Genomic DNA, 16235 nt, shown 5'->3' with positions numbered 1-16235 from the left:
GGCGTAACCGTCTTTAAATAAATACTTTTTGAAATGTCTATGGGAAAAATGCATTAGGAATCATTTCCTGTGTCTGGCGTCGTCATGAAAGGGGGCGGGACTGCGACGCTCTATAGGGGTCATCAGGTCCAGAACCCGGACAGAGGCTTTTGCGCGGATTCCAGACACCCGGCTATCCGACTGTGAGGTTGTGGAACGCATGTGTCGAATTTGAAGTCGGTGGGGCGAACAGTTCTCGAGTTACGTGGATTCAGATGTACACACGTACAAGTATAAGGATACTTAAACTAAGTACAGTACAGTACTTGAGTAAATGTACTAAGTTACTTTCCACCACTGAATACAGACATATGCATAGTCCCTTGTGAGGCAAAATCTTTAAACCATGCATTATAATTAAGATGTTTTTTTCTCTTCTCTGCATCAAGTCTGTGATGCTACGATGTGAATCGCTGAGATGGTAATTCCAGCCACCAGATTTGAATTTCAAAAGCCGGTCTCCCCCGCCCCCCTCCCCCCAAAAACTCTTGACTGGGATTTGATCCAGAACAGCTGGGGATAAAAACTACCTTCTCTGTCCTACAAAGTTCTCTACTTCAAAGGAGAAGGTGCCTCATCACCAAAGGCTGAGGAGGCCTTGGCAGTGGACAGTCCATACATAAAGGAAGCATCTCCTTTGAAGTCCACTAGCATCGGTCAGATGGTCAGTAAAATACAGCCGCTGTAATGAGCAAGACAGAATTCCAAGCACACTCTTTAGATTTCCTTTTCTCACCAGCGTAGGTGCTGTAAGTAGAGCTGTCACGATCATGAATTGGCACTTGACAATAAATTGTCACGATTTTTTTTTTAATTGAACATTGGAACCTATCAATACAAAATTTGAGCGGCGCTCCTATGCACAGATTTGTGTGTCTGTATGAGCATGGAATGTGCTCAGCTGATTGGCTGAGCACAGAATGTGATGTATGATGATAATGATGTATGATGATAAGAGTGCCGCTCACTTTACACAATTGTGATTTTATGTATGAGTCAAAATTTGGCTGGGGCAAATATGAACAATTTATTAAAAATAGAAATTGGGACGCCCGCCTGCCAAGTGGTCCAGGGCAGGCGTGTGCCACATAGGCTCTGGCCTGACAGCGTGTCACGTGTTCGTGACACGTTGCTCGTTCTTGACAACCTTTGCTGCATGTCTCTCCCCTTCTCTCCCTCCCACTTTCCTGTCTGTCTTCACTATAACTTTACATAAAGGCAATATATATATATATATATATATTGTTTGTGACCTTTTCTATAGCCTAGTGTGTTTGTTCAGTAACAGGGTGTGTCTCCACCTTAAATACGGTCATCAGGGTTTCTTGTCTCGCGAACATCATACCCCTCACTCAGGTGACCTAGCCGGGGTGATCAAGTCCCGACTTACGTCCCAGTAGCTACCCTCGATCAGACCCACTAGGGAAAGACCAGGGCCACACAATCCGTTGGATCCACTCCGGAACTACTCTGCCGGGACTGGGAGGCACAATTCTGGCATGTGGAGGGACTAGGCTCTATGGGTTGACTCCTGTCCGGGCCCCTCCTACGTCTCACCAGGTCCTCTCCTGCTCTCACCAGGAGAGGACCTGTGCGTTGCACCAGACTCCCAGCACCAGACACTTAATTCAGGAGTGGAGGTTTCATGAGCCGCAATGATTCTGCAGGCTCCACCTGGGCAACGGTGGTACTGCAGGCTCCGCTTGCGGCTTGAATGGCCCTCCTAAATGCCTAATCGAAGTTTTTTGGGCTTCCTCCTCACGGAGGATGCAGGCTGGGGCTGATCATTACAAGAGTAATGAACACACTGAATGCTACCATTGCTTTTCCTATGCGGGTCGGCTACATGCTTATAGACCTATGTCCACTTAACCACTTAAGCCTTATACTTTGTCATAGGAATATAGCCAATCATGTCATATTTTATATAATTGGTTTATTTTGTTCACCTGTAATGGCATTCTCACAATAGGGACGCCAGGTTGGAAGTGGTTGAATGAATTGTTTCCTCGTCGTCATTAATTACAAAGGAAACATTGCCATTAGTCTGCATTGTAAATGCAAGGCTGCCAAGACTCAAATAGACTTGTAAATTAGTTTCTAGTGCCATTCCCTCCGAGGCAGTTAGAAAATTGCAGTTGCAGCTTCACCCGGGTGATGGTTGCTCAGGTGGCTAACCATCTGTGTTCCAATGGATCCACAAGCTTTTTTAAATACTTTTCACATGGTTAGAGGAGAAAAACCTTGGTTGATGTTTCCGTCTAAAATGTATAAAAGACAGGCTTAACCACTTTCACAATAAAGTGGAGGCGTCCAAAGGCGTCCTGTGGCACTGAGTGAGTTTTAATGCCTGTTTAAAAAAAACTAAAACAGAACATAGAATGGGAATGGGATGCAATGAAAAATGGGTGAATTACGTCTTCTTTGGTGTGAAAGTGCTGCTAATGTACTGTCTGGTCTCTATTGGGATTAATCCTCTAATGCCGCCTCTCCTTCCTAGACTTAATGTCTGCTAATCTCGCATTATGGAGACATACAGTATCAGTAAACAGGCCTTGGACTAGAGGAGAATGGCCCTGTCGGATTGCATTAGCCATTTCATTCACATAGTGTCTGTTTATCAAGTAATCACCTCATACAAGTGCCAAGGGAAACACGGCGGTGCCAGACACTGGACCCTTTGTTGTTGTTATCACATTAACGGTGTCGTGTGTGGGCACATGTGTTATTTGGGGACAGCGTGTACATTAGTCCGTTAGTCGGACTACGACGTGGCCGATTAAGACTCACCTTATTTATTTTATTTGTTTGTAAGATGCCTATCGTATCAAAATCGGCCATATCGATATCAAATTGATCTAAAGATAATCAGATTATTTCCACCGATATTAATGACGATATCGACATGACGCAAATAATCGGATATTGGTCATGATTTCAATATCGTGCATATCTATATTTCATTTGTCATGTTGGGTGTTGATTTTAATGAAAATCATATGCTGAACACCCAGTGAGAACAGAAACAGACACTTTGAAATATCAGTTTGTTGGTCGTTTCATCTCGAGCTTCTGTTGTTGTGCAGACTCTATTCACGGCGCATTTCTGTGTATATTATTTATATACAGTAGGCCTACCTTCCCTTTTTTGTTTGCTGCCCTGAGGCCACAGTCTTCAGGCGGATATTTACTACACATAACTGCGTTCCTTTGACAATTACAGGAACACACCTGTACGCCTTAATATCTGATTGATCCTGCGTTACACCTTTGCTCCACTAGATAATGGTCTCCATACCTGTGCATACAGTATGAGGTAATTGGACTTTAAGACATTGCATCTGTCTTGATTGAATGGGGGAGTTTATAGCCTGTGAGAGCAGATGTTTTCCCACCTGTGCATACTGTGTGCCGCCTAGGATCTGAAGCTAATAGGAACCAAGGATGCAGTACTGTGGAAGTGGTGAGCCAGAAAGTGACTCCAATGGCATGGGATTTAACAACAGATGGCAATTAAGGCAGTGTAATGACGAAAGAAAATATATATACTTACTTACTTTTTTAGTGTAATATTACAGAAGAAAATGCAGGCTATTTGACAGGGCATGACATGTACTACCCCTCATTATTAATGTATAATGAGAAAGAACAGACGATGTGAGATTGAAAATGGCATATGATATAATAACGGAAGAGAATACAGTACTGTGTTCTTCACGAGTGTAAATTAGCTGTCAGGTCTATACAGTGAATACATGTAAACTCACAGCCAGAAGAACACCAATTTCTGGTGCATGTTCCAGCTATTGTTTACAAGAGTGCAACAACATGTATATTTTCTCCTTCAACCCAGACTCAAAAATATGATCTAAACTCTTAAAATAAACCTCACTCTGGAATTCAGAGATATGGTTTAAAAATAACAACAATAAATGGGCACAGCCTCAAAGGACGTGTTATGTGTGTGTGTGTGTGTGTGTGTGTGTGTGTGTGTGTGTGTGTGGGGGCAGGCACAGTGCTGGAGGTGTCACCACAGTCTAGTGATGGGTCTTACTGTGCCAGGTCTCCTCCCCGAGGTGGTGCATGGTGGTGGTGCAGTCAGGCAGAGAGGCAGCGCCGTGCGGCTGGTTAATGACCCATCATCTCAGGGACACTCTGTAACCTCCAGAGCCACGGCTCCTGGACTGAGATGGGGGGGCATTTAGACACGCCTGCTCGGCGCGCGCCTATGCACTGCACTCCCTCCACCCACCAGCGCTAACAACTGCTTTGTGCCGCTCCACTAGCATTTTTTCACATTCAAATATCTCACAGTGAATTTGTTGTGTACTGTTAATCCTGTAAATAGAAACCTGGTTGGGGGGAGGGGGGGGGGCCTTATGTGTCCAGAGAGTCAACGACGCTTCGAGTGTAACAGGGATTGTCGGTAGATGTAGATAATGCACCGGATAATGCATAATGCACCTTCCCCCCCCCCCCCCCCCTAATTTTCTTTGTTGTCAGAGATAAGCATCCGTGTCGCCGCAACAATAGCTTTCTCGCGTTGTGGCAGGTTCCATAATCAGATGTGGTTTTCTTGTGAACCCAATAATATGTTGTTCCCGAGATGAGATTTGGCCCTGGCTGTTTGGGGGGAGAGAGAGAGAGAGAGAGAGAGAGAGAGAGAGAGAGAGAGAAAATGATAGAGGAAGGGCAATCTATCACGGCTGGTTTGTGCGTCCCATGTGTCAGGTGACAGAGATAATGGCAGCCACATCCTCTCTCACAGGAGAACGTCCTCGTGTTCGCCTCTCCGCTAAAGGGAGATAACAAGGCCTGTGTGCTCCTCCAGCCACTCTGGCCCTATGAAAGCAACCCGATCCATGCTCCTGCGGCTTACAGGAGACAGAGTGAGGGCCCCCGCACAACTTTTAAAACCTCGCCTTTAGAAAACAGGGGGAAGATGAGAGCACTACTGGGCCTGGGAGTAATGGCACCTGGGCTCCATTAGAGTGCCAGCTGACATGTTTCACACCCACACATTGTAAACAGTCTGCGGCTCCATAGCAGTAGTGTGATGCACTGAAGTGAACATAATCTTGGCCGAAAACTAAAGCAAAATTACCAGGAACACCTGGCCGAATGAGTACCGTTTATTTTTATCTTGTAAAGAACATTGTTGTATTGTTATTGTTTGTTAAGAATATGAAATGGTTTGCCTAAAATCTTTTGGCAGAATAATTTCATTGGCTGAAATGTACTGTAGGTAAGGCACCCCTATCTTATCCCATTAAGTCCATGCAGGAAAGTTTATACTGTACGTTGTCATAGGCTACTTAAAACCGGGAAAGCATCCGTGTCATTATAGATGCTGCTATGTAGCAACCGGAATTTAGTTTATCTTTATGAGTCCCTGGCTGGTGGCAGTGTCCGAGCACGAAAATTGCGCTGGCGGTGCCAACACAAACATTAAACACCATTAACAATAAAGAGACAATATGACGTAAACGACACATTATGACGTACATTTTCTCTTTTTTGTCAATGCATTTACTAAACAAACTTTGAACTAAAGATAAACATTAAACCTTTGTGTAGGAGGGCCTAGCGCCCCTCAAAAATAATTGGCTACTCTGAATAAAATAAAAAATCTAAATGGCTTATAGGAGACATAAGCTCATTTTCCGTGATGCTTCGGCCAGTGCATCACAACGCGTTGTTAGCTTGTGGATGTGCTCTTTCCGGCGAACGCTGCCCAGAACAGGGACGCTAGGGTTCAAGTGGTTAAAACCTTGCTTTTGAAAACGGGAGGAGAAGATGACAGCGCTTTGAGCCTGGGAGTGAGAACACCTGCGCTCCATTAGGGCTTCAACTACAACATGTTTGAGACCCACACACATTGTAAACAATGTTCACTGGCTCTGCATCGGCTGGCCTTGACAGATACGAAGAACAGAAAAAAATCCTCTTATTTCTAAGTGTCACCTATAGTAATGTTGGATCCGCAAAGGTGAAAGATAACCTCCACAACTGGGAGTGACGTGATGAAGGCTGAGAATTCTCTTGCTTTTTTAAAAGGCCGGAAAAGCAGCAGATCTCATTACAGTCGGAGTAGGCTCTTCAGAAAGCTGTCATCGACACTGGAGTTTCTCCTTAATTTCACCCAGCCTATGGAAGCCTTTGCCACCATGTTGAGTTCACACACGGACGGACGGAAGGACGGACGGAAGGGAGGAAGGAAGGAAGGAAGGAAGGAAGGGAGGAAGGAAGGAAGGAAGGAAGGAAGGAAGGAGGGAAGGAAGGAAGGAAAGGAGGAAGGAGGGAAGGAGGGGGGGCACATAATAATCCTTGTGATATTGGAAATGAAAAAGACACTGGGTATTTTTAGATTTATTGAAGCTGATTGCGGTTGAAGTTTCGTAAGAACGTCATTATGTGAAGTGTTGCAGGGCTAAGAAGCGCACGCTAGTTCAGCGGGAGATCTTTAACGTTCCTATGCAGATTCATGCTAATGTCTCCCTGTTTAGGAATTCAGACAGTGGTGCCGAGCCACAAAATGGGTGATGAATTCATCAAGGAATAAATGAGGCAGAACTTCACACCAGGAGCTCTGAATTTCATCCCGAGCATTAATTCCAAATCTATGTGACTGGCTGTGCAAGGGAGAAAAAAGAAGCCCGGCCGCTTCCAATCTCTGACGTCCACACCAAGTACCGAGTCTAAGTCTTTTCCATTTGAAAATGATCCGCTAATTCTATGTTTATTTGCCTTTGGTCTGGCAATGGCCTATTTTATTCTCAAAACCCAGTAATAATGGGAAATGGCAAACCAATTTTGAGAGGCAATGTGCTTGGTGACCTATAACCAGGCTAAGTTCAGGGAAGAGAAAAAAAACTGAAATTAATATATTTTTCGTAACAGATGCTACAGTGTCCAGAGAGGCACAGCTCAACCACTTCCTACCTTGCACTCCCGTACATCTGTCTTTACATTACAAAAGTAAAAATAGCAGATCTACTGTACAAGCTTGCTTGTAGATATTTTGTAGGCCATTGTTGCTGCTAGTCATAGGTAGGGCTTAACCCATTATAACAGGAAAAGCATCTGTTAGATTTTAGCGATATTTTATACTTTATATTTTGTATTTTAACCCAACGCCTATATTCAGGAACATGGCTATCAGTGCATGTCCTACATTCACCTAAGCTGACCATTCTATGGCTGCTAATATTAATGGGGAGTTTATTTGGAATATACTTATATTGACAAAATCCCTGTGCTGCTTTGCTACACTCTTATACGACAAAGTAGGGCACTAATGTATGAAGAGAAAAAAACATGCAAAGTGAATGAATAATGGAGATGCATGGTTTCTGCCCGACAGTGACATTAGCCAGCAAGAATAGAAGCTTGCCCTTGTAATTGTTAGCCTCTGTCAGGGTGCAGTTGCAGCACTGATACTCCAATGTATCAATGCCACATCAAAACGGGCCTGGCATTTGAAGATCGGATTTGTTTGAGGCAGCCATTTTGACCAAGACCACGATTGATTTGAAACAGGCACCCTTATCTGAGGCCCGCCATCGCGCGCCAACTGACGAGAATGATATTGTCAGTTTTGTCACAATGCTGGACGAACATGGCATTATAGACATCCACCCCGATCAATCGTATCACACTGTGATGTGGCTTCCCAGATCAATGCTATAGCTGATCTGAGGCCATGGCTCAATTGTGTGGATAAATAGCCCTACATGCACCACCACCCTCCGAGACACGGCAGAGCGCCAACGCTTTGATTCTCTGGGGTGAGGGGTCAGTGTGATCTTTCATCATCAGCCCGAGCGGAGCGTGATCGTACAATATATATCGTTAGCGTCTGTAACCGTGGTCAACCTTCGCTATGTGCGCTTCTGTAACAAACGGTACAATCTCTGCTCCCTTGAGGTGTGCGTAAACGATGCTTCCTCCATGCTGTGGACTCTGGGTTTGATATTCCGCGCTCATCTGCTCCCATGGTGTTGTTTCCCAGCCCACAGCGGCTGAGTAATGAACCTTTCTGCCAGAGCTGACCTGTTTCTTCTGCTTGATAGCTGAGTAGCCTGGGGGGACTTCAACACATCTTTATAGGACACACAAGGAGTAATAGCATTACCGCACCCCCCCCCCCCCCACCACCACGCATGCACGCACATCACCTCCTTTGGAAACTCAAGTGACTGTAAGAAGAGGATCAAGCGAGCAAGTTTGTGTGTGTGTTGCAAAGTGCCGTAGACTTGGAAGATCCGAGATGATAAATGTGAACCAGAGCTAAACATCTCAGCACCACTCACAGAGTCACAACATACACGACGACATCAACAAAATAAAAAAGAATAGACTGGGATAAACCCCACAAGCCATTCAGAGCCGTATGATATGAAGTAAGTGATTGACTGATAAGGCATACATCCTTCTGCAGCATTGTGAAAGCTTTGTGAAGCTATGTTGGCGTGCCCAAAGGCCAATCCCTACACTGGTGTGGCGGTTGATGTTCAATATTGTTTATTTTATATGCTGTATATTATGAAGACCTTTGACTTGACAGTCCTTGTGTTAAATGTTGACAGCTGACAGACAGATCTACCATAGAGTAAATATGCCCACTGAAACCCTATTTACTTTGTTGACCGGGGTCCCCCAGGGGTCTATAAATTGCCCCAGATTCAGCTTTCTTACCGAATGGGTTTCAAGCAAACCCCCAGAATGGCTGGCCAACGTTGAAGCCGTCAAGCCTACTGGTCAAAGCGGGAACTGCAGACGCGCCCCTACATAATAGCATGTGGAAACCCTGCGCAGCTGGGGTTTAACATTGAGTGCTCGTTTGCACTTCCGCATTTGCCAAACAAATGTTGGTTGACAAGTAGAGCGTTCTTCCGGGTGCTTCAAAACGCCACTGAGCATCTTCCACTGAAATGAATAGCGGGGGGTGGTGCTGGCACTCTAGTTCGCACTCTATCCTTTATAACGATATGGTTTCATTTCAAGTACCGGTATAGTTGTAAATGGTGCATTTATATACAGTAGGGCCTTTATCCAAAGCATGCTACAATGTGCATTACATTCACCCATTCTCACACACTTTCATGGCAGAGGAAACCATGCAAGGCACCAAACTGCTCACGTGAACCGTTAGGGTTGTCTTTATCAATGGCACTTTGACACCAACCCAGGGGAAGCTGGGGATCGAACCGGGGACAATTGGGATTCCCAAGCAGCTGGTCTGCCACCTAAGGCTTAAGCCACTGCCCCTGCAGGTGTCTCTGACAAGTAATGGGCTACTTCTTACGATAAGGCCTGTTTTCCACGTGCCATATTCACAACTAAACCCCAACCGTGGGCCTTTTCTGGAGAGGATTTAAATGCTCAAAGCTGTCATGTTCCTTCCTCATCAGAACGGGGTGTTTGCGATGACTAATCCAACTTAGCAGTGAAAGAGCTATGTGGTCGAGTGTTAATCGGGTTTCCGGTACTCTATCTGGCCTTTTGAACCTGTCATTCCTTGAACCTTAAAAGTCACGCTCCAATACTTGAACAGGTTATGACAATCCTCATGCATTATGCATTCCTTGACAGTGCAGCAGCTGTGGGTCTGGACCAAGTGTCAATTATATAATAACATGTCACACATTGCCATATCCAAGTGTGATGTAGAGAGACCACTGTGTCAAGCCCACTCGGAAGCTTCCTCTGCATGTGTGCATAATTGAATGAATGGGGGAAAAAGACATTATCTCTTTAAGTCTCCCCAGTTATTTTTATGTGCTGTGCACTTGAATACATTGTCCTGCAGGCAACTTAAGATGGCCCAGTTTAATCAACCATTAATAATAACATAGATAAGCACATTTAGCTCCCTGAAAACAAAACAAAAACAACATTGTTGTTTTGCGTCCACTGATACTGACGACATTGCTGTTTTTTGTGCTAATATTATTGTATTATAATCTTACCATACCACTGCATATAATCTTCACATACCAGTATGTGCATTCAGTACAATTATCACTGTTTATTTATCTTTGAAAAGCTCTGGTGTAAAGTGTAAACACACAGCACCAGCATTATGAACCTGTGCAAATTGAGTGCATTCCCATTTCCCCAAACCACATTTTGATGGAGGCACTGCATATCACTTTTAGGGGAATAGCAGGTGGGTTTTTAGAAATTCACTTTGACAGTAATCCGTGTACACAAGGTTGAAAGCAACATGATAATGTATTCAAGTACCTCTAAGCTTGGACCATGCCGTGCTGTGCTGTGTGTGAGGCCCTAACAATATGCTCTCCTCTTAAGCTGGGCGGTTGGGGTTGGAGGGAGTTTCATGCTGTTTTGTGCTTGCTAGAGTACCTTGACGGCTCTCAATGGCAGGCTGAAATATTAAACTCTCAAATTTATGCTAAACCCCATACACTAGCGATTTGCCAACCATGTGGACCGGGGTCCACTGGTGGAGCGTGGGGATAATGCAAGTGGACCCTCCAAATAATTTGCAAAACTCTATACCTTGGCTTTTAACCCCGCTTGACTTCCTTCGGTCCTTGTATATGTTTTGTCTCACTGTGATGTTGTTGCTTTTCTGTTGTTTTTCTGTAATGTGTCTCAGTTGTTTTCACTGTTTGTACTTTGTTTTCTCGCTGTTGTTATTCTGTGTGGTAGCTTTAGTGCATATGTTTTTATTTTCTCCTGTACAGCACTTTGTAAACTCTGAGTTTTGAAACGTGCTATATAAATAAAGTGGATTGGATTGGAAAAAATAAAAGAAAAAAATAATCTGTAAATTCCCTTATATTATAATGTCATTGTCCTGCCATTCTGTGCTCCAGAACTGACTGCATATCAGCGGTCTTCAACATTTTTCAGGTCATTAGTGACGAAGCAGGGACACCCCACTGCATGTTGTATGCAACTATGTTGTAGATTCAACTTTTTCATAGGTTTCATAGATAGCTTCATAGACTTTAAAATGTTGTATACATTTGTGTTATTGTTAGTTTTTAGTACACATCTGTTCATGCTTGTGTGCATTTATATTTACAAAGTACATTTGACTTTTAGCTCTGTACTTGGTCTGCTCCTTTCCCCCTCTATACCAAATCTCTAAACCAAAAATAACTGATCTACAAGCTCACAACACGTCAAAATCACACAAAGATTTTCTAGCCGCCCTGTAGTAACTCTGAGGACCCCCAAGAGGTCCCGGACCGCCTGTCAAAGACCCATGCTGTATATTCTGAATTATGTATTGCAGATTATAGCTATCTATGCAGCAAATACCAGTACGTATTTCGCAAAACATGAGATCAATGAATAATTGTCTAATAACTCTACCTTACAAATTGTAATGTGCATGTGGAATTCTGATTCATATCCAGTAGCATTTTAATTGTTAATCTTTCTGTCGAGCTGGCACAGCAGCAATCAGTGTTCCGCTTGTTGAATTCACGACACTTGTGGCCACCCGTCCTCGCGGCTCTTTAGATCAAGGCTGACACTGACATAATAATCCCTATGGAGGCATGCGGCTTGTGGAAATGAACTACTTTCCACCGTCGCTACGGGTGGTCACAGCGGTTCTGTGAGAATGTTCATGACGTTTCTGGGTGAAATCAAGTTTGACACTTGCTGTGTTTGTGATTCATTTATTTTCTTCTTTGGCATGCCTCAATTTGGGTTGATTTAACAAATGCTAGTCAGAACAGCCCGCATCACAATTAGAACAGTACGTGTCGGTCAGAGGAGAAGTGCGCACAATGTCACACGGGGAAAACATTTGGATAGAGTATGACCTCTGCCAATAGGGTCCAACTCCACCACTGCCGGGGGCCATGCAGTAAAGCTTTATAAAAAGGACTAGAGAAAAGCAGCAATAATTGTTGTCAAGGTGCGAGACAATACATTGACTTGGGTCCATGCTGATGGCATATAGTGCCTCCAGTGAAATCACATAGATAAAGCTTAACCCTAGAACACTAAACATATTTTTTGTTACACCATCACTAAACACGGGTATATTTTACCCAATATTCCATTAAAAATATCAAAATAGATTGCAATAATATTGCAATCTATTGCTCAGGGGATACATTGAATTTTTGACCATCAGGTAAAGAATTATGTCAGATCTGGTGTCTAGATGAGACATGACCTTTGACACAAACTAAATGTCTCAATAGAAGAGCATGCAGGGAGACAAAATGCAACCACCCCAATTGTATAAGCTATAGAACAACATTACATTTGAATCATAAAAAGGTCACATAGTGGTGCTGTTGTAAAAAAGTCACATTATAGAATTATGTGTTTTTTGTTATTGTTGTCCTGGCTGCCAAAAACAAAGAAAAAAAACATACTGACTTGTTATTCGGATCATGCATCCCTGGTCTTCTGGTGATATTGATGACTTTACTGAAGACGATGGGTCTGACAATGTGAGACTAGTCTTTGGTACATGGTTCTAATTTTTTTATGGAGATTGCCTCTCTTTTACATGCGTTTGATTAAATCATATATGATGGAGTACTGATTACACAGTTCCACATTGATTACTGATTACTGAGTACGCTTCTGATTGAACAAGTAAGGAGTGTAGAGGTTTCAGTTGGATAGTTTCAATCATGGAAATGGATTTTCTAAATGGCAAAAGAAGCTGCTTCATAGATTTGGCGCGCCCAGAGAGGAGAGCAAACTAATTCAGCTGGAATATTGCTGACTGCCAGGACATCTCCATGCATTTTACGAGCCAAATCATGAGTCAATGTGGATTTCACCGTGGCCTTTTGTGAAGACATTCCCTCCGTGTCCAATCTCTGACAAATCATTTCTAGGGCTATCTTGATGCATCTCAATTGTCCATGGTGGCGGACAAAGCACTGAACCCCTAGCCTGACACTCAGCCAGCATTTTCATTTCGTTTCACCCCATTATTCAGTCTGAAAGCCCTCTCAGGGCAGGCGCCGTTGTCTGAGATGGGGGCGTGGCCAAAGGGGGACTCTTTGGCGATTGGTTCATACTGGATCAATTGGGCCGGTTAGATTTTCAACTGTGAAAACCACACCTTTGACAGCATCACCAGACCCCTCAATCGGCATATTTATTTATGTATTTATTTATTTATGGCTAGCAATTCAGGGGCTGGAGCCAGCCTACTGGAACCCCATTACTTTAGTCAAATGTTACTCAAGTGGACAGTGCTCAGTCAAATCTGTGCTGGAGTACTTGCAGTATGCAAAAGTACTACTTTGCAGTATGCAAAAGTACTACTTTGCATACTAATTGAACGTCAACTCAGAAACTCAGAAATAATATCAATAATAGTTCCTATAGTTAGCCTGGCTAAGAGTGTGAATACTCTCTTCTTTGTCTTATTGTCTTCTTACTCAACATTCACATTTAAAAAGGCTTATACGATGGTCGGGCCAGATGTGGCCTTATTATGTTGCTGTTGCTTGTTTTTGTTTTAGCAGAGTGCTGTTGGAGTCCATCCAGGTTCTTTTCAGTACCATAAATCCACAGCAACAGCTTTGTGGTTCCCAGGGGTGCTCTTGAAACGTGTTCACTGTTTTCACATGGTACGGTCAGTTGTCGCACTGCTGCACTGTATACTGCACTCTCTATGCAGTGGTTCTCAGCCTTTTTTTCTGCCTCAGTGCCCACTTGATAGTTATTGAAACGTACAGTACGTGGCCCAGGCCCACCCATCAGACCACTTCATCTCAACCACTATCATAGACGAACATCTAATCATGTGGATGTCAGGATCTAGTGTGGCTCCAATGTGGATGGGACTTCATGTGGCCAGCCTGAGATATTAAGTTAAACAAAAAGCATAAAACATTTTGTGAAAAGGTCATACCTGCAGCATCCATCCATTTGGTGCTTATTGGTGTTTGTGTGTGTGTGTGTGTGTGTGTGTCTCTCTCTCTCTCTCTCTCTCTCTCTCTCTCTCTCTGTCTGTCTGTGTATCTCTCTCTCTCTCTCTCTCTCTCTCTCTCTCTCACACGCACATGCACGCACACACAGCTGTCATAGACAGTTTTTTATTTATTTTTAACGGGATGTGTTTCGTCAATATTGGCAAGTTTGAAGTTTTGCTGCAGCGTGTGATGAAGCTCAGAGGAAGCTGTGCTGAGTGGAGCTGTGGCAATGAGTGACCCATTGTTCTCTTTCACCTGAACCAGCTCATTGATGAGAGCAGTGAATCTGCAGCATCCTATTATACCAAGCTGTCAGACTGCAGGGGTTCTATAAGTCATCCTAACCCTATAAGCCAGTCCACAAGCTCACTATACACGCCGTGGACACGGAGACATTGCAATCTTTGTAAATCTGATATTTGTTTTAGTTGGCAACACACCATAAGACGGGCCTCTTAAAAAAACAGGTGTTTCGCCCTGGTTAACCCCACAAGAGTTGTGTGCCTCGTGCTCGCCGCCTCACATCGGCCCGTCATGTCACGCTAAGCTAAGCTTGCTAAGACCTTAATTTAAGGGCTCAAGTTTTGATCACACAGGAAACATGCTGCATGCTTTGCATTATTAATTAATGGATCTGGGATACTGTATTCCCCAGAATCTTGTATACTTTTATTCCACTTGATTAATTTCATGGCATAGGTATTAGTGAGCGCCTTCTTCACCTGCCAACTGGCGCACTGTTGTGCAGTGGCAACAGAGCAACAAAAGAAACACATCAATCTGTACGCGTAAGAGCAGCCATCTGGGGACCAGAAGGTTTGATCCCCATGCTCTATCTCTGGCTTTGTCTCCAAGTGTCATTGATTGTAAAGTGGTTTGGATAAAGGTGCTATTGAAATATAAAACCATTTGCAGTACCATGTATCATATGGAAGAATATAGCAATTAAGTCTCAGGGAAAGAAAACATATAGAATTGACACGTTCTGACCCCAATGACCTGTATTCATCCTCCCGGAAAGCATGCAAACCAATACAGGCATTCCGCATTATATAAAATGTTTGAACTGTAGGAATGGCACTGGCTAATCTCAAAATACATGTATATGACGGAAGCAAATGGAGGAAGGATGTTCAGCTCTTTTAGAGTGTGGTAGCGTGCGAGAAAGCCTGAGAGGCAGTTAAAAGGCTTGAATCACTGGCATTTCACAGAAGGGCACTTTGATATGTTTTTATTGATGCTCGCACTGTGCTCCAAATATAACAGGTCAAAATATTGTATTTATTTTTGAACATTTCTTGTTTTCCATTTGCACATCTATTTTGTATGTGACCAGTGTGAATGCAGGCCTTTCAGGCTCCTCGAGGCGGGGTTGTAAAGAAAAAGAAATGCAATGCTTTTTTTTTCCTGTCATTTTCAAAATGGCATTGCTCTAAATCATTCATATGTTGCATTTTATTCCCAGTAGTTTTTATTATTCAACTGGTGGGAGCACAGCAGAGGGGATAGAGATTCCCACTTGCCAGTTCTGAAATTTCCGCCTCTCCGCTTTCTTTTAAATGGATCCGAACCCATTTCAGAGCATTATATGGACATAACAGCTGTACTGCTAGAGTGCTTGGGGTTGGAATGCAATTTCTGGCAAAGTACGGATGACTGCTTTATGTGCAAGGCCGGTAAAACACCTATTTATTTAGAAACAGAGGATCTGTACTGTACGTTGAAAATGATTAAATCATGTGGATCTCGGGATCCACATGGGAATAGCGTGGTTCATGTGGCTGTCCTTGTGATGACGTCTGACTCCAAATCTGGGCAAGGGTTTAGCTCAGTCAGACTCAGAGCCCCATTGATTTCCATTAGAACATGCAGAAGAAACATGGTCTTGTGGCCTATAGTTTGGACAAGACAAATGGCACTGATGTCAGTCTCGTGATGCATCGTGAGCTTGTGGATTGGCTACTTTTGTGCGAATAACACTAAATCCTAACCTAAGTTTTCTGTCCAAAACAAATAGCAAAAATAGCAGATCTACAAGCTCCGAGTGTGTCATTTATTACCACGTTTCGAGCTTGTGGATCTGCTATACTTTTGATGCTTTTGTGTAACACTGTAGTATGATCATACTACAAAAACCCCACAAAAAGAAAAAATATGGAGATAAGAGGTTTCTGCCTGACAGCAACGATATCTAAAATGACACAGATTCTTTCCCGGATTGACAACATACTGTATAGGCTTTCCAGATTAAATTGCAATACT

The sequence above is a fragment of the Protomyctophum bolini genome, assembly GCF_963924005.1.
Source record: "Protomyctophum bolini genome assembly, chromosome: 16".
NCBI classification, from domain to species: Eukaryota; Metazoa; Chordata; class Actinopteri; order Myctophiformes; family Myctophidae; genus Protomyctophum; species Protomyctophum bolini.
This window is presented reverse-complemented; position numbering follows the sequence as displayed.